The sequence below is a fragment of the Calliphora vicina genome, chromosome 4 (genome assembly GCF_958450345.1).
Source record: "Calliphora vicina chromosome 4, idCalVici1.1, whole genome shotgun sequence".
In the NCBI taxonomy this organism is placed as follows: Eukaryota; Metazoa; Arthropoda; class Insecta; order Diptera; family Calliphoridae; genus Calliphora; species Calliphora vicina.
This window is the reverse complement of record NC_088783.1, coordinates 96,788,175-96,806,756: the sequence shown is the minus strand read 5'-3', so window position 1 is coordinate 96,806,756 and position 18,582 is coordinate 96,788,175.

The window sequence follows — 18,582 nt, the reverse complement described above, 5'->3', positions numbered from 1 at the left end:
TGTCCATATTCTTGGCAATTCATATTGAACGGGGCCAAATCGTTTGTGTGGTTCTTCTACCGTAATTTTACGATGCAATAAGTACTTCAAGTTATATATGGGATGTGTTTCATTTTTTTTTCAGGTTTATGTCACCGGGTTCAAGTTCAACACGGAAGAGTGGTTGGGGTATTTTTTCGCGATTTCTAATATTTATCACATTCTTTGCCTTATAGCCTTTATCTTCTAAGCTTTGCTTTATTTCGAGTGGTTCAACATTACAGTCAATACCCTTTATTACAACTTGTAGACCCTTGCTTCCTTTCAGCTCTGAACCAGTGGATTCGAATTATTTTCTCTCAAGTAAATGGGGGGTGGTTTTGTAGAAAGGATTTTATTTACTGGTTCATTAGTTTCACATTCCAGAATAGAAAAACGATTTTCATTGTTTAGTCTATGAGGTTCACTATCCTTATATAATTTGGCCAAGGGTGCCGCTTTCGAGGACTTGGGACTTCGTGCCCGTTTTAATACTGTTATATACCGGTCCATTCCAACCTGTATTTGGGATTTATTATCATTATTTAATGGTTGACTAATCTTGGGTACAGCGCCGCTTAATGGGTTAATTTTATTTGTAGTTAGTGTGGTGGATTTCGTATCTGAAGCTGATATAGCTAGCATACTTTCAGGCATAGATAAAATATTTTTATTTTCTGATTGAATTGAATTTTCTTTTGTTTGACAATCATTAGTTGTTGTCAATGCGGGGGAACAAGAACGAGCGCGGTTAACAGGTTTGGCGATTAAAAACAAGTTGTCATCTATTCTTCTGTTTGTTTTGTTTATATTTTTTCGTCTACATTAACTGTAACGTATGCATTTCTGCCGTTTACACTTAACCTTCGCTCACTGTTTTCGTTGAAGAGACTCATTTAAGAGTATTTGTAATTACTTTCGTTAACACTCTTGATCTTTATTTAATAGTCAATGCACAAAAAAGGTTCAAAAAAAGAAAAAAATATAAAGAATTTGTTTTACTTATTTGTCTTTTAGTTGTTGTTTTGATTTTTTATTTAATAATATTATTAAAAAAAAGCGTCCTTTCGCGTAAATAATAAACAGGTGATATTTATATTTATTTTCCGATAGATACATTAAAATAACGAGTTAACTCGGAGTAAAAATAAACACGTCCGAACTGAACTAGAACTAAACAATTTGAAGCTTTGAACAACAGCTTCAACAGTGCTTAGTTTCCAGCCCCGTTCTGTCCAGCCCTAATTTCGATAAACGGTTTTATGTACAATGCGACGCATCAAATGTCGGTGTAGGTGCAGTTCTCTTTCAAAAAGACGAAGACGGAGGTGAACACCCTATTGAGTATTTCTCAAAAAAACTAAATACAGCACAAAGAAATTACACAACAACAGAGAAAGAGTGCCTGGCAGTCGTATTGGCCATAGCGAAGTTTAGACAATACATCGAACTAATGGATTTTACCGTGATAACCGACCATTCAAGCCTCAAATGGCTAATGAACCAACAAGATCTGAATGGGAGATTAGCTAGATGGAGTCTAAAGTTACAAGGTTTTAAATTCGAGATTGAGCATAGGAAGGGAAGCAAAAATATAGTTCCCGATATGTTATCGAGGTTAGAACTGGAAGAAATAACCCTCAACAAAGACAGAATGATGGACTTACACTCTGGCGACTTCAAAGATCCATCCTATCTAGCTCTTATTGAGACTTTGAGAGAGAATATTGATCGACTACCAGACATACAAATTAAAGAAAATATTGTATACAAAAAGACCACGTTCAATAGAGAAGATAATTTCGAATAATGTTTGAGAATATGGGTACCAGATCCGGTAATAAATAAAATATTGAAGAAATCTCACGTAGATAATACATCACATGGGGGCGTGGCCAAAACCTTATATAATATCCGCGAATATTTCTATTGGCCAACAATGTTCAAGGACACACAAAATTTCGTTAGAGCCTGTGATACTTGCAAGGAGATTAAGCACCCAAAACAAATATTGCGACCAAACATGGGGAAGGAAGTAAATACACAGAGACCTTTCCAGAAACTATACATAGACTTCCTTGGCCCATATCCGAGAAGCAGATCAGGTAACACATTTATATTTATAGTGCTTGATCATAACACTAAGTTTGTACTTCTCAAAACTATGCCAAAAGCTTCGTCTAAAGCCGTCAATAAATTTCTAGTAGATGAAATCTTTTATAAGTTCGGTGTGCCAGAACAAATACACTCGGACAATGGAAAACAATTTATATCCGAAGCTTTCCAAGAGCTATTATCCGCTTTTGGTATAAAGCATATTCGATCTCCTATATATTCTCCACAGGCAAATGCGAGCGAAAGAGTTAAACAATCGATTATAAGCGGTATAAGAAACTCACTACAAAACGATCAAACGAGATGGGACGAGAACATCAGCAAAATAGAGCAATCCCTAAGATCAACTATACACGCATCAACGGGAGTTACTCCATACTTCGCGCTTACCGGATACAACATGATAACTCACGCTGATGCTTACGACATTTTAAGGAAATTGAATGCAATAGAAGATGGTGAAACAATTATACTTCCAAAATCCGACCGAATGCAAAATATACACAACAGAATCAAAGACAATCTACATAAAGCATATGAGCGAAATGTAAAATATTATAACAGGAGAAGCAGGGTAATAACATTTAAGGAGGGTCAGGAAGTTTATAGAAAAAACTTTATACAAAGTAATTTCGCAAAAGGTATAAACGCTAAGTTGTGTAGATCTTGGATAAAGTCAAGAATTAGAAGAAAAATAGGTAGCAATCAATATGAGGTTGAAAATTTAAACGGGCAACTAGTTGGTATTATACATGCACAACATCTGAAGCAATAGTATCAGTGGTAAACATTATATTGAGATCAAGAAAATATAGTTAGACAATCTATTTAACCAGTCAAGATGTTTATTTCCAGTACTAAAAATACTGTTTATAAAGTTTAAAGGATTAGAGCTGATGCTTGTAAAGTGCAAAAGAGAAAAAAGAAAAAAAATTTCCTAACACACTTTAAAGTATACCAATCTACTCAGGATTCTGAGTCGACTAAGAGGTTCGTCCGTCTGTCCGTCCATGCAACCCTTGTAATCAAACTAGACGTCGTAAATTTTAAAGATAATTCGATAAAACTTGGCCAAAACGTTTATATTGCCACAAGGACTAAGCTTGTTGAATTTGATTAGAATCAGTCTATTATTTCTCCTAGCCCTCATACAATTGCCCTAACGGAAGATAGTTAAGCACAAATAAGTTTTACATAAGCTGAACTCGTACTACCAAATTTAGTGACGATCGGTCCATAATATCTCACATATAAGGCCTACTTAATAAAATCACCTAAAGCCTAAATATATTGAAAATTATGGTATTATAATAAGACTCAATACAGATAAGTTTCATATCAAAATAAATAGTTTATAACCACATATCAGGTGTAGGGTATCATAAGATCTATGGACTATACTTTCTAACTTGTTTCTAATATATTTTAATTATAATAAATCAGTTAGAAAATAACGATGAAATTATCTGAGAACAGCTTAGGGACAGCTGATTATATTACTCATCAGATAAATTAATCTTAAATTGGACATGGAAAAGTCCCAGAAAACAGGTCGCAGTAAAACCTTTTTTTTGTACTAATTCCGGACTGAAGTAGTATGAAACTCAAATAGATTTAGATCGACAATTTTTACTCACCTATACAATTTTAAATCGGTTCACTGGATGAATCGGCAGCAAATCAATTGGACGTGTGAACTGTGTCATTATCATCATTTTTTTATGGTTGAATATCTATGTATATGGGGCATTTCACGTCAAGTGAACCAACTTTTGAAATCGATGTCTTCCGATCGCGATGAAATTTGCACCAATGTTAGTTCTATTGGATAGTAATTCTCTCTCTGAGTTATAGGAGGTCAAAATTTGACATTTTGGCCGAACAGGTGTTTTTTTTTATCCATATAACTTATTACCTATTGTTCTTAGCAAAATGTGTCCCAAATAGTTTAGATAGCTATTTATGCAATCTTTCGAAAAAAAAAATTTAATAAAATATTTTTGATTTTTTTTTTTAAATCAAAAATATTTTTGACTTTTTTTTTCAAAATGGGCCCTTTTTTTTTATTTTTTTTAAGAAAGCTTAGGTCTTTTCCTAAGCCACCTATATGGTCGCTTAGTGGGATGCGAGTGGGATATCTATCAAAAAAAATATTTTGTAACTCAAGATTTAAAATTTTTGAATTTTTTTGCAAAATCAAAAACTTTGTTGACTTTTTTTAAAAAAATGGACCCATTTTTTAATTTTTGCTCAGAAGAAAGCTTATGTGTTTTCCTTTAACACCCTTTTTGTCGCTTAGTGGGATGCGAGTGGGATATCTATAAAAAAAATTTTTTGTAACTCAAGACATAAAATTTTTTACTTTTTTTTTAAAAAATCAAAAACCTTTTTGACTTTTTTTTCCAAAATGGACTCTTTTTTTATTAATTTTTTTTTCTCAAAAGAAAGCTTAGGTCTTTTCCTTTAAAACCTTTTTGGTCGCTTAGTGGGATGCGAGTGGGATATCTATCAAAATAAATGTTTTGTAACTCAAGACAAATGTTTTTAAATTGATTTTTTTCATATTTGTGTGTAAGTGTTTCTAAAACCTTAAAAATAAAAACCACAACAACTGACCGATAATAGCCACTGGAGGGGTGCAATATGAGGCCGACCGCTATTAATTTTGCACCCCCAAAATTTGTCTGAGTGTTGTATCTTGCGGCTTTTTTAGTCAATCCTAGAGGTAGTTTTCAGCGCACGTGATTTTCATTGTTAAAATATCAGGTGCCCCAGAAACAAATTTTTGGAATCAAGTGGAAATATTTTATGGCCCTTCTCCGAAGTACCAGTTTATTTATTATTTTATGACATTTGACTTTAAGAAGTGGGTGGAGAGGTAGAAGTTGACAGGTAGGTTATTTATATGGTGGTTTATTTTTATTATTATTTGTAACATTTGGTTAAACTAGGTACTTTAGTATGTAAGCCCTTCTTGACCCTAATAAAAGATTTTAGACTCATTCATTAAAACGTACTACCTATATGATCTTAAAAAACTATTTATTGTCATTCTGAAGACATACGGAAATCAGTTTTTTAGAAACAGCGTTAAAGTTAAGACGTGTGTTATTTACATAAATACTTACAAAATTCAAAATGTCTACGACTTCTAAAAAGGCTAAGGTTGAAAATGAAATTTATTCGTCTTTTTGTTTTAATCCCTTTAATAAAATGAAGCACAGATCATCAGATATGCGAAATATTTCCGACGGCTTATTAAAAAAATTCCCTACGCTGTCAAAACGATTGAAAATTTGTGGATCATGCAGGAAAGAGCTCGGAAAGTTGAACGAATTACCGAATTTTAATAATAATGAGCCTTGCGTTGAAGTTATTCCAGATCAAGACAAAAGTAATTCCGAGAATGAAGACAGAACTGCTGATGATGATGGTTATTCTAACTTTTCAAATTCAACGAATGAGTGTCGAAACCAATACCATAAGGATGCAGTAGAAGTTCTTGAACAAATAAAAGAGAAATACAAAACGTCACAGAGTGAAGCTGAAAGAATTCAACTTCTCACGCTTGCTCCAAGAACATGGAGTTCTGCAAAAACAATGACTGAGTTTGGAACGTCTCAACGAAAAGCAAGAATTGCTAAACAATTGGTTGCTGAGCATGGGATTCTTACACTCCCAAACAAAAAGAAGGGAAACACTTTGGAGTGCGATACTAAATCTCTAATAACTGTTTTATCAGCGAGATGATATGAGTCGCCTGATGCCAGGGATGAAAGACTGGATGTCTGTACGAATCGATGGCAAGAAAGTTCAAATGCAGAAGAGAATGGTTCTCTGTAACCTGAATGAATTATTCGCAACATTTCAATCTGAATACGAGGATGTCAAAATTGGATTCACAAAATTTACACAACTGAGGCCAAAACATTGCGTTTTGGCAGGAAGCAGCGGAACTCACACAGTATGTGTTTGTATTTACCATGAAAATGTTAAATTGATGTTGAAGGAAATCAACTTAAATTACTTAAAAGATGATTCATCAGAAGATTTACACCATTACCGCGATTGCCTTAAATTGACTATGTGCCCTAATGCTACAACTTCTTGCCACTTAGGTGAATGTTCGAATTGCCCGGAAACCACATCCATCAAAGAAAATTTAATCAACTCTTTTGATCGAGAATGTATTGAGGAGTTAAAATTTGAATCTTGGCTTCAGACTGAAAGATGCACACTGAAAACCATAATTTTAAATGTGGATGATTTTGTGGAAGAACTGTGTAGAGGATTGCTAAATTTGAGAACCCATGACTTTTTAGTCAAAGAGCTGATGCTTGTAAAGTGCAAAAGAGAAAAAAGAAAAAAAATTTCCTAACACACTTTAAAGTATACCAATCTACTCAGGATTCTGAGTCGATTAAGAGGTTCGTCCGTCTGTCCGTCCATGCAACCCTTGTAATCAAAATAGACGTCGTAAATTTTAAAGATAATTCGATAAAACTTGGCCAAAACGTTTATATTGCCACAAGGACTAAGCTTGTTGAATTTGATTAGAATCAGTCTATTATTTCTCCTAGCCCTCATACAATTGCCCTAACGGAAGATAGTTAAGCACAAATAAGTTTTACATAAGCTGAACTCGTACTACCAAATTTAGTGACGATCGGTCCATAATATCTCACATATAAGGCCTACTTAATAAAATCACCTAAAGCCTAAATATATTGTAAATTATGGTATTATAATAAGACTCAATACAGATAAGTTTCATATCAAAATAAATAGTTTATAACCACATATCAGGTGTAGGGTATCATAAGATCTATGGACTATACTTTCTAACTTGTTTCTAATATATTTTAATTATAATAAATCAGTTAGAAAATAACGATGAAATTATCTGAGAACAGCTTAGGGACAGCTGATTATATTACTCATCAGATAAATTAATCTTAAATTGGACATGGAAAAGTCCCAGAAAACAGGTCGCAGTAAAACCTTTTTTTTTTGTACTAATTCCGGACTGAAGTAGTATGAAACTCAAATAGATTTAGATCGACAATTTTTACTCACCTATACAATTTTAAATCGGTTCACTGGATGAATCGGCAGCAAATCAATTGGACGTGTGAACTGTGTCATTATCATCATTTTTTTATGGTTGAATATCTATGTATATGGGGCATTTCACGTCAAGTGAACCAACTTTTGAAATCGATGTCTTCCGATCGCGATGAAATTTGCACCAATGTTAGTTCTATTGGATAGTAATTCTCTCTCTGAGTTATAGGAGGTCAAAATTTGACATTTTGGCCGAACAGGTGTTTTTTTTATCCATATAACTTATTACCTATTGTTCTTAGCAAAATGTGTCCCAAATAGTTTAGATAGCTATTTATGCAATCTTTCGAAAAAAAAAAATTTAATAAAATATTTTTGATTTTTTTTTTTTAAATCAAAAATATTTTTAACTTTTTTTTTCAAAATGGGCCCTTTTTTTTTTTATTATTTTTTTTAAGAAAGCTTAGGTCTTTTCCTAAGCCACCTATATGGTCGCTTAGTGGGATGCGAGTGGGATATCTATCAAAAAAAATATTTTGTAACTCAAGATTTAAAATTTTTGAATTTTTTTGCAAAATCAAAAACTTTGTTGACTTTTTTTAAAAAAATGGACCCATTTTTTAATTTTTTTTTTGCTCAGAAGAAAGCTTATGTGTTTTCCTTTAACACCATTTTTGTCGCTTAGTGGGATGCGAGTGGGATATCTATAAAAAAAATGTTTTGTAACTCAAGACATACAATTTTTTACTTTTTTTTTAAAAAAATCAAAAACCTTTTTGACTTTTTTTTCCAAAATGGACTCTTTTTTTATTAATTTTTTTTTCTCAAAAGAAAGCTTAGGTCTTTTCCTTTAAAACCTTTTTGGTCGCTTAGTGGGATGCGAGTGGGATATCTATCAAAATAAATGTTTTGTAACTCAAGACAAATGTTTTTAAATTGATTTTTTTCATATTTGTGTGTAAGTGTTTCTAAAACCTTAAAAATAAAAACCACAACAACTGACCGATAATAGCCACTGGAGGGGTGCAATATGAGGCCGACCGCTATTAATTTTGCACCCCCAAAATTTGTCTGAGTGTTGTATCTTGCGGCTTTTTTAGTCAATCCTAGAGGTAGTTTTCAGCGCACGTGATTTTCATTGTTAAAATATCAGGTGCCCCAGAAACAAATTTTTGGAATCAAGTGGAAATATTTTATGGCCCTTCTCCGAAGTACCAGTTTATTTATTATTTTATGACATTTGACTTTAAGAAGTGGGTGGAGAGGTAGAAGTTGACAGGTAGGTTATTTATATGGTGGTTTATTTTTATTATTATTTGTAACATTTGGTTAAACTAGGTACTTTAGTATGTAAGCCCTTCTTGACCCTAATAAAAGATTTTAGACTCATTCATTAAAACGTACTACCTATATGATCTTAAAAAACTATTTATTGTCATTCTGAAGACATACGGAAATCAGTTTTTTAGAAACAGCGTTAAAGTTAAGACGTGTGTTATTTACATAAATACTTACAAAATTCAAAATGTCTACGACTTCTAAAAAGGCTAAGGTTGAAAATGAAATTTATTCGTCTTTTTGTTTTAATCCCTTTAATAAAATGAAGCACAGATCATCAGATATGCGAAATATTTCCGACGGCTTATTAAAAAAATTCCCTACGCTGTCAAAACGATTGAAAATTTGTGGATCATGCAGGAAAGAGCTCGGAAAGTTGAACGAATTACCGAATTTGAATAATAATGAGCCTTGCGTTGAAGTTATTCCAGATCAAGACAAAAGTAATTCCGAGAATGAAGACAGAACTGCTGATGATGATGGTTATTCTAACTTTTCAAATTCAACGAATGAGTGTCGAAACCAATACCATAAGGATGCAGTAGAAGTTCTTGAACAAATAAAAGAGAAATACAAAACGTCACAGAGTGAAGCTGAAAGAATTCAACTTCTCACGCTTGCTCCAAGAACATGGAGTTCTGCAAAAACAATGACTGAGTTTGGAACGTCTCAACGAAAAGCAAGAATTGCTAAACAATTGGTTGCTGAGCATGGGATTCTTACACTCCCAAACAAAAAGAAGGGAAACACTTTGGAGTGCGATACTAAATCTCTAATAACTCAGTTTTATCAGCGAGATGATATGAGTCGCCTGATGCCAGGGATGAAAGACTGGATGTCTGTACGAATCGATGGCAAGAAAGTTCAAATGCAGAAGAGAATGGTTCTCTGTAACCTGAATGAATTATTCGCAACATTTCAATCTGAATACGAGGATGTCAAAATTGGATTCACAAAATTTACACAACTGAGGCCAAAACATTGCGTTTTTGCAGGAAGCAGCGGAACTCACACAGTATGTGTTTGTATTTACCATGAAAATGTTAAATTGATGTTGAAGGAAATCAACTTAAATTACTTAAAAGATGATTCATCAGAAGATTTACACCATTACCGCGATTGCCTTAAATTGACTATGTGCCCTAATGCTACAACTTCTTGCCACTTAGGTGAATGTTCGAATTGCCCGGAAACCACATCCATCAAAGAAAATTTAATCAACTCTTTTGATCGAGAATGTATTGAGGAGTTAAAATTTGAATCTTGGCTTCAGACTGAAAGATGCACACTGAAAACCATAATTTTAAATGTGGATGATTTTGTGGAAGAACTGTGTAGAGGATTGCTAAATTTGAGAACCCATGACTTTTTAGTCAAAGAGCAGTGGTCATTCTTCAAGGACTTGAAAATACATTTGAAGTCTGAAACTAAAATAGTTTTTAGTAGCAAAGAGGATCATGAGGAAACATTGAAAACACTAAAGAGCAGATTCGATGCTGCGGTAACAATCGATGGCACTGCTCAATACCATGCTTTCATACCGCTTGTCGATGGAAGACTCAAATTAAAAAAGTTTTCTGCATCTACTCAATGCGATTTCTTTCCAAAGCCAAAAAAGAAGCCAGCAGCGAAATCAGTAGCTGAATCTAATAACGCCAAGAAAGGATTGACAAAAAAAAGCAGCTAATAAAGGTGACAAATAAGGAGGATAAAAGTATGGATATTTGAAAATTTAAAAACTTCATAAATTAAGTGTAAAAATAGTTATTATATAAATTGATCTATTGTGATTAAGATTAAATTTTACTAAATTATTCATCTTTTTATTATTATTATTATATATTATTATATATTATTAATTATTATTACAAATAAATAACAAAATTAAATTATTCAATATTTCCATAGAAAAAAAGTGATTTTTATTCCTGAGGTTAACATATTATGGGTATTACAGTATCGAGGCTATGAAGTTTTAGTTGGGTATGTTACATACCATCGGAAAGGCTAATGTGTCTAGTTTCTCTGCGTAAGTTTAATTTTTAAGGTTTACACACAAATATGAAAAAAATTAAAATAGTGCAAATTTAAAAACCTTTGTCTTGAGTTACAAAACATTTATTTTGATAGATATCCCACTCGCATCCCACTAAGCGACCAAAAAGGTTTTAAAGGAAAAGACCTAAGCTTTCTTTTGAGAAAAAAAAATTAATAAAAAAAGAGTCCATTTTGGAAAAAAAAAGTCAAAAAGGTTTTTGATTTTTCAAAAAAAAGTAAAAAATTGTATGTCTTGAGTTACAAAACATTTTTTTTATAGATATCCCACTCGCATCATAAGCTTTCTTCTGAGCAAAAAATAAAAAATGGGTCCATTTTTTTAAAAAAAGTCAACAAAGTTTTTGATTTTGCAAAAAAATTCAAAAATTTTAAATCTTGAGTTACAAAATATTTTTTTTGATAGATATCCCGCATCCCACTCGCATCCCACTAAGCGACCATATAGGTCGCTTAGGAAAAGACCTAAGCTTTCTTAAAAAAAATAAAAAGGGCCCATTTTGAAAAAAAAAGTCAAAAATATTTTTGATTTAAAAAAAAAAATCAAAAATATTTTATTAAATTTTTTTAATTTTTTTTTTTCGAAAGATTGCATAAATAGCTATCTAAACTATTTGGGACACATTTTGCTAAGAACAATAGGTAATAAGTTATATGGATAAAAAAACACCTGTTTGGCCAAAATGTCAAATTTTGACCTCCTATAACTCAGAGAGTTCTTGACCGATCTTGTTGAAAAATGATGTCCGAATTACTATCCAATAGAACTAACATTGGTGCAAATTTCATCTGAAGACATCGATTTCAAAAGTTGGTTCACTTGACGTGAAATGCCCCATATACATATCTGGTAACGTGCAAATTAATCTGTCAAGAAAAAAAAAAAAAGAAAATCAGTGGTTGAAAGATAATTAAACAAGAGTTGATCGATACTCATAATAATTAGTTATTTACACCATGTCTACTTTGTCCCAGATAAAGCAATGCGTAGATTAGATAAATATCAAACAAAAATTTGTATAGGCGACACCTGAAATGTTGAAATTTGTTAATGTTCATAAGTACATATTAGTAAATTCACCATAGACTTACCGCAAATGGTGTTAAGTCACTCGATATTGCAGTCTTGTAGGGGCGGTGATAGCTATGTGCCTGAGAAAATGTTCCACATAGTAACACTTTTTTTTAAGAATAATTGTAACGTCCCCGACTGCGTGGTTCCCAGCTTTTGGTTGCTACACAGGTTTCGCAACAAAAACTGGCTTTGTGACGGTCACGTTACCTAAAGACACAATCCATTGAACGCGGACCACAACGTTGTCGGAAGCAATTCCAAGAGACTCACCTTATCCCTTAACTAATCATTTCATGGACCGTCTAGCGTGGTCACTTAATTGATTAATTATTTATTAAAAAAAATGCAATAAAATATACATCCATAGATGTCAGTAAGTCTATTTAACAATTTGTGTTAAGATGTTTGTTTTGATTCCTTTATTTTGTTTGTTGACATTTGTTTTAGTACCAAATGATATGTCAGATTGTAAGGGTCATTCACAATAGTACACACTGTCAGAACATAGAATGACCTTACAATCGAATGAACAAAAAAAAAGGAACCTGAAAAAAAGACCCGAGTAATGCCGATGACTACGATCATTGAGGTTAACTACAACATGCCCGTTCGATGACCACGTTTATCTAAATCATTGAACATTTAGTCGTTGAAGCGGTGTAGACAAACAAGTTTTAACTACAATTTTTCTTTGTGATATACTTGTCTGAAATAATTAAAATTTTTTTGGAATTTTAAAAAACTTTAAAAAAAAAATATATTTCGAATTAAAATAAATTCAAAACGGCGATAAATAAATTATTTCATTCTAAGCTACTTATCATAAGGTGAGAATAATTATCGTTTTTTTTAAATTACATAAATACATGTGAAACTAATTTTTAGTATTATATGCAATACTGTGATACATTTCGTAATTATAATTATTCGCGTAATTAAAACGAATAGTTTATTGTTGCATAAAATCCTAATTAATTGAAATGTAATTTCGATAGTAGTAATATTAATTTATGTTTACTTGTTGTATAAAGGAAACAGAGCCATCTAAATCTGAGGACCAAGATTAACCTCTATTTAGCTTAGACATCGACAGAGGTGCAGGTATTCGGTGTAAGACAACTTCAAAAAAAAAAAAAACACTATTAGTACAACTAGGACGGGAACCTTAAAAAGAACAGGGTAGTTCCGAACTTTGGAGTACAACAGTTATATATAAAACTCAAAAACGTCCAGGGTAAGCCGTTAGCTTATAATTATTGTGAAACAAAACCGTTATATCTTACGATCTATATGACCTCTGAAAGTCATTGTGCAAAGACAAGATCACCTTCAAAGACACAAAATAAAAAAAAAAAAAAATAAAAAAAAAAAACGTGACTAAAAAAAGAAGGAACAAAATTAACAATCTTTGTTATATGTTGTGCCTAATTGTGTACGTTGAAAAAATTGTAAGAATCATTGGTAAATGAATTTCCGAACTAATTCAGAAAAAAATATTATTAATCATAAACAACTTCGTTGTTTTCTAAAAAAAAAATAATTTTGTCTTATCTTAATTGTTATTTAAATTTATGTATATATTATTTATTTTAAAAAGAATTTCTTTGTTTAAAAACAAACTTAAATCAAAAATCCAAAATAATTATAGAATCGATGAAAATTAGAAATTAAATAGAAAATTAGATTTATATGTAGATAGATATTTTTTTTTTAAAAATTAATAATAAATCAGATTGAACTAATGATATTTTAAGACTTAAATATAGTCTTAAGGTATCACAGTTTAACATACTATTAGCAAAATATAAAAATATAATAACAAATAAATAACTAATTAAATGAAGTAATAAATAAACTAATAAATAAATACATTAACTAATAAGCTCAATAAATACATAAATATAATAATGAATAAATAAATCAATAAATAAATATATAAATATGGCCACTATAATTAACACTTAATACACATAAAACATAACGATATCAAACCTAATAAAAATAATATTTAATAAAAAACTATTGATGAATTAAAATTCAATACATAACAAACTTAAACTATAAAACACAATATGAACAATAATAATAAATAAAAAAAGAAGACAAAGAAAATAAGAAACCTATATATTTTTAAATGTTTCTTGAAACTTATACATATAAATATTCTACGAATGTTTAAGATTTTTTTTTTCAAACATAAGTAAAATATTTATAATTACAAAAAAAAAATATATAATAACTTTGAATCTGTTTAAATTAAACTTATGTTCAATTACGATTAATAATAAACAATAAATAAAAGTAGAAATTAAAAAAAAAAAACGTTTGTTCGTATCATACGATTTTGATGATAAATACGTAAAATTTACAATATATTTGTTTATTATTATTATTAACTGAACATTCTTTGTATAAAACATTTATAATTATTCCTTATGAACATAACTAATTGTAATTACTTATTTTGATATAATTCTATTTGTTATCTTATTTTTATTCCCACACTTATTTAATAATTAATGTATGATAGCTGTTTATTTCATATTTATTTGTTTATATATATATATGTATATATCTGGCTAAATAATAACCAAAATTGTTAACTATTTTCTATGTTAAATAAAAGTATGTTTGTATATTATATCGTAATATGAAATTCACAGCAAATTATTTAATCATGAGATGCTAAAAGAGTGTGGTAAGATCTAAGTGTGTGGTAAGTTTTGTTTAGGGGCTCCCAGCAAATTACATCGCGGGTGAACTGGAGCCATGGATGGCTGAAATAGTGCCATACAGGGTTGGGCAACCCGAGAAGGTAATATCATCCTAACCTTCGATGACTCTAGGAATCATCCTCCTACTTTTAATATTGTCAAATGTTCGTCCGTTAACTCAGGTTTCCTACATCTACTTGACTTAATTGTCCACTGATTTAATAAAGAGAATAGCACTCGATTTTTTTAAATGATGACAAACAGAGTGGAAAGAACCGACCCCATTTCCGACGAGCTAATGCCGAGCCAAGATCTGCGTGCCATTTCCACTCCCGGTCAACGGTTTGTCACAGTTTTTCAATTTGCGGACGACTTTAATATAATGTCCTTTGACCGCCACTTTGAGGATACTGTTGACAATTTCTCTAGGAAATTATTGGACTTTAGGGATGATTGTAATTCAATGTTCCCTAACCTATCGATTTTGCTTTGAGAAATTGTTCATGGCCGTCAACATACTCAAGTGCTTGACCAGTATTAGGGGTGGTCTTAATCCTGATGTATCACTTAAGTTTTTTAGGAGCTTTATTAGGAGTAAAATCGAGTATGCCAGGACAACTACGGCTCATTCTCCGTCATATATTAATAATAAGATTCGGTCATTTAAAAACTCTACTCTTAGGAGATGTCTTGGACTTAACCCATCAACACCGGTTCACATAATTTATGCTCTGGTATGTGAACTCCCTCCGTATTTAAGGTCTAACTACCTGACGGCAAGGGAACTAATTCATCTTTTCATCTAATTAAATCGTTTCGTGATCTAAACAACAGCTATTCTTTTACTTTCTTTAAATTTGGTGTGCGAAGTGTGTGGTGTAAAAGGTACCTGTGAGAGTTACATTTAGGGTTAACCATCCGTTTGGTAGCAAGCACAATCTCCCTAGGGAATCTATTTGTGCATACTACAATCACCTAATTGGTGAATATAGGGAATCTGGTTTTGAAATTATGGCTACGGATGCATCTCTATCAGATTTTGCTTCTGGATGTGCAATTTACTTAAGGTAGGGTCAGACTACGCAAATTATTTGACACAAGATGTTTCATGTGTTTGATCAAAACTACATCAAATAATTCATGGGTTGGTTTTGTGTTCACACTGTACACATTTATTTGTCATATTTGTTTAATCAAATTACACCGAAATACTATCAAACACACAAAGGGGAAAATATATTTGTCTTGTGGTCACATTTATGGTAATATTTGTTCTAAATAATTATTAAAGCTGCAAAAGAACTTTAATTTCTTTCATCAATAAAAAAGACATTTCTAGAAAGTAAAATATTACCAGATTTTGCTTTACATTTGAAAGAATTATGAAATTTCAGTACTTTTATTTAAACGTCAAATATTTTATGTTTCTAGTTTGAACAGAAAATATTTTTGCACTGCAAACAAGAAAACAGCTGAATTTGGTCAAACAAATGTGTGACCACTAAACAGCAAATATTTTCCTGCATTTTGGGTATTTTTTTATTTGATCTTGCAATTCATTTGCAAGATCAAACAGCGTCAAATAACAGCATCATGTGTTATCGCAAAAGTAGTGTTGCTATATCTTAAATTAAAAATCGCTAAATAATGAAAACAAATCGCGAACACAAGCTTGAACAATTTAATAATATAATTATTAAATGTTTATTTATTAAATTATATTACTATCACAATTCATAATTGAAATTGAATGGAAATGTAATTAAGTTTTATACTTGAAAAATCTTTGAAATATTAAATATTTTTCAAACAAAAAACATATGGCTTGAATTTATGTTTCCTTTTTACTGGAGAATGCTATTGAAATAAATTGTAATACAACTGTAATTCAATTGCTTGACTATAATTCAAGGCTTGAATTACACTTGCTGGTTTTTTAATAAATATTATTAATCGAACACGACTTTTTCCAAACTTTTTTCATTCAGAATAAGAACATGTTCACAAATATTATAAAATTTTACGGAAATGTTTACCTTTTTTACATAAATTTTTAATTAATTCCAATCCAATCGCATTATCCAAAAATTTATAATAAAAATTTTAGTATGATACCATAATCAGAAAAGTAAAAAATGCTGACTGTTTAAGTATTATTTTTCAATTACAATCAATTCATACTATTTATGTATGTATAAAAAATTTGAATTGATTTTAAATTCAATCTGTATAAAATTTCAGTTAATATTCCATATGTACATATGAGCAATTTTAAATTTTGAAAATAGACAAACTCCATGTATAAATAAAAAACAAGTAAGAGTGCTATATTCGGCTGTGCCGAATCTTATATACCCTTCACCAAATTATACTTCAAAATTTTAAATATTTTTAGGTAAACAAAATTTAATTTTTTTTCCAGATGTTTTTTGAATTTTTTGGAAAAAAAAATTTTTCGATTGTTACTTTAATTTTTTTTTTTAAATTTAAAATTTTTTTTTTTTTAAATTTTAAAAAAAAAAATTAAAAATTTTTTTTTTTTAAATTTTTCAATTTTTTTTTAGTTTTTTCAATTTTTTTTTTTTCCCGATTTTGACCCATTGTAGGTCCAACTTACTATGGTCTTATATACGTCGTTGCAAATGTCTTTGTCTATATTAATGTCTTAGTAATCCAGATATAGGTAAAAAAATAGGTCAAAAATCGAGGTTGTCTTGGTTTTTTCCTCATATCTCAGCCATTTGTAGACCGATTTTGCTGATTTTAAATAGCAAAATTCTCGAAAGCATGTCTGACAGAATTATTGAAGATTTGGATCCCGAAGATATCTGGGGTCTTCAGAAAACTGATTTCAACAGACAGACAGACGGACAGACAGACAGACAGACAGACAGACAGACAGACAGACAGACAGACAGACAGACAGACAGACAGACAGACAGACAGACAGACAGACAGACAGACAGACAGACAGACAGACAGACAGACAGACAGACAGACAGACAGACAGACAGACAGACAGACAGACAGACAGACAAACAGACAGACAGACAGACAGACATGGCTTAATCGACTCCGCTATCTATAAGGATCCAGAATATATATACTTTATAGGGTCGGAAATGAAAAATGTAGAAATTACAAACGGAATGACAAACTTATATATACCCTTCTCACGAAGGTGAAGGGTATAATAATCAAACATCAGACTATGTTAAACGTATAAAAATAGATCGCATAAAATTGCAAAAATCGCAACATAGACTTCATGTCAAGGCGAATTTATACAAGGTGGAGTCAGTCAATCAGCTGATTACTCTTTTTTCGCTTGTTTGGTTCTAACACTTGTCAAAGCTTGTTTTTATACCCTTCACCTTCGTGAGAAGGGTATATATAAGTTTGTCATTCCGTTTGTAATTTCTACATTTTTCATTTCCGACCCTATAAAGTATATATATTCTGGATCCTTATAGATAGCGGAGTCGATTAAGCCATGTCCCTCTGTCTGTCTGTTGAAATCAATTTTCTGAAGGCCCCATATATCTCCGGGATCCAAATCTTCAACAATTCTGTCAGACATACATTCGAGAATTTTGCTATTTAAAATCAGCAAAATCCGTCCATAAATAACGGAGATATGAGCAAAAATCCGAGACAACCTCTGAAAATTTCATCAAAAAACACAATGTATTGCATGCTTTGACAAAAAAGCAACAAAACGTATGTTTTTGGATGTGCATGCTTTGCGTATTTTGTTTTTTTTTTTGTGTTTTGTTTCTTTTGGCGTTGTTGTTGTTTTTTATACAACTAAACGTTTGTTTGGTTGTGTGTTGGTTTTTTTGACAAAAAAGCAACAAAACGTATGCTTGGATGTGCATGCTTTGCGTATTTTGTTTCTTTTGGCGTTGTTGTTGTTTTTTATACAACTAAACGTTTGTTTGGTTGTGTGTTGGTTTTTTTGACAAAAAAGCAACAAATCGTATGTTTGGATGTGCATGCTTTGTGTATTTTGTTTTTTTTTTTGTGTTTTGTTTCTTTTGGCGTTGTTGTTTTTTATACAATTAAACGTATGTTTGGATGTGTGTTGGTTTCATTGACTTACGTATTTTGTTTTTTCTTTTGGTGTTTTGTTTCGTTTGCCGTTGTTGTTGTTTTTTGTGTTCTTGAAAAATTTAGGATACTGTACGCTGAAAGTGGGCAATG